General features: G+C 38.7%; 1 long non-coding RNA gene across 1 annotated transcript; it reads right to left on the bottom strand.

The window, feature by feature from the left end:
• Nucleotides 1–277: 277 nt before the first annotated feature.
• On the bottom strand, nucleotides 278–1,154 carry LOC109704685. The gene is made up of 4 exons (XR_002214459.1): nucleotides 945–1,154; nucleotides 618–708; nucleotides 451–520; nucleotides 278–336 (listed from the first exon to the last, which is right to left on the bottom strand). It is a non-coding gene; the product is annotated as an uncharacterized LOC109704685 (long non-coding RNA).
• Between the last annotated feature and the right edge of the window lie 604 nt (nucleotides 1,155–1,758).

Below are 1,758 nucleotides of genomic sequence, written 5' to 3'. Positions count from 1 at the left end.
GAAGCATAGAAGCATTATAAATTTATCTCTTGGTTGTTCTACTGAACTAAACAAGAATACTCTGATGCAAGAATATTTTTATGCATAGATGCTCTTTACTTCATAAAGGTTCTATTTCAACTACATCAAATGTCTATAATAACATGTTCCAAGTATTTCACCGTCCTCAGTAATCGCAAGTATTCACCACTTTATCGATTCCGACTATCGATTCTATAGTCACATATAGAACATAGGGGAACTTCACTTGCTCTGGTTAGGTCAAACCCACCTAGTACTAAGCTCAAATCAGTTCACAAGAAGTTCCAAGGTCAGCTCCTTTGGGCCTCAACCCTGCTGAAAATGAAACACAAGAGTTGCATTGAAACGATCACTTAAAGTCTACTTTCGGCCAAAATCTCGATAAATACAAAGTGGAAGCTCAATTCCCTGTTTGGTTCAGTTCAATACCTTACGTTAAGCTTCCCAAAAGGCCTTCCGAAGCCAATCGAAGGCGGTCCAAGGGTCAAATGCCCCTTCACTGCGAACAATACCGAAACGACACCAAAATGCTCACATACAAGCTTTTATAATCGAATTCCTACTAAATCAGTTTTAGAACTGAAATTCCAGCGTACCTCAAGTTAGAACACCTTCCGAACCAACCTCCCAAGTCACCGAATAAGCTCAAATAATATCGGAAACCTGCTGCGAAGAAGTAATCCCAAACTGCATCAAGTAGCGGCAATAACTCGCGTTTAATTCCAAATTAGCTTCATAATGAACTAATTATTGCTACTAAGCTTCAATATAGCTTATCCCTGATCTAAGGGGGTTCATTCACAGCTAGTTAACTCATTTTCACATGCTGAAATCTCAGGTTAAAACAGCAGGGAACAAAATCTTGAAATCAATACTCGATTCGACTAATAGAATGTCGATAATGGAATAGATGAGTCGATTACCTCTATTAAGCTTCCAACCAGTGAACAACTGGTCCAGAGCTGTGAAAAGCTCTCCAAAATACTCTCTCACACGTCCACGAAGGCTCAGCGACACTCCCAAACAGCGAAGGGCGAGCTCGGCGACGACAACGGTGCAAAACGGCGACTTCTTTGTAGAGAGAGAAAAATCTTAAAGAGAGAGAGAGAAGAAGATGGTAGAGGCTTTCTCTGGTCTCCAGCAACATCCACAGAGCTCCTGGGGTCGAGCTGGGTCAAGTAGATAGGTATCAAGATGTGAAATTACCGAAATACCCAAGCTGCCACGTTTCTGCATTGTGTACCGGTACAAGCTAATGGCTGTACCGGTACAGCAAGCAGAAAAAGCTGATTTTCGCCAGTTCAATGCGTTTTCTCACTTTTAGCATTCCAATCATCCTCTAACTTATCCAAAAACTTGTTCTAACCTTTTAAAACATGTAGGTTAGTGTCACATCACATTCCACACACTCGAACTTCGCAATTTGCAAAAGTTCTGTATATTACAGCCGTAGCCAATATAAGTGCCTACTGGGTTGATTCAGCTGCGCTGGAGCTAGCTCTTTTTTATCTTTCACAATGGAATGTTCAGAAGGCACATAATACGATAAAATTGTATGTCTCTTACTATATTTTGATGATTTTAAAAAAATTATATAATCTTCTAACTATAATTTTATTTTTTTAGTAGTTGAATTTAGTCATGCAAATTAACTGTGCTTAACATGGTATTGCTTCCTATACATCAATAAGCTGTAAATATAAATTTTACTAAAATTTTAAAATTTTGTTTCTATTA

Source organism: Ananas comosus, unplaced genomic scaffold (genome assembly GCF_001540865.1).
Source record: "Ananas comosus cultivar F153 unplaced genomic scaffold, ASM154086v1, whole genome shotgun sequence".
Taxonomy (NCBI): domain Eukaryota; kingdom Viridiplantae; phylum Streptophyta; class Magnoliopsida; order Poales; family Bromeliaceae; genus Ananas; species Ananas comosus.
Note: the sequence above shows the minus strand (reverse complement) of the source record. Positions and strands in the feature narration are given on the sequence as shown.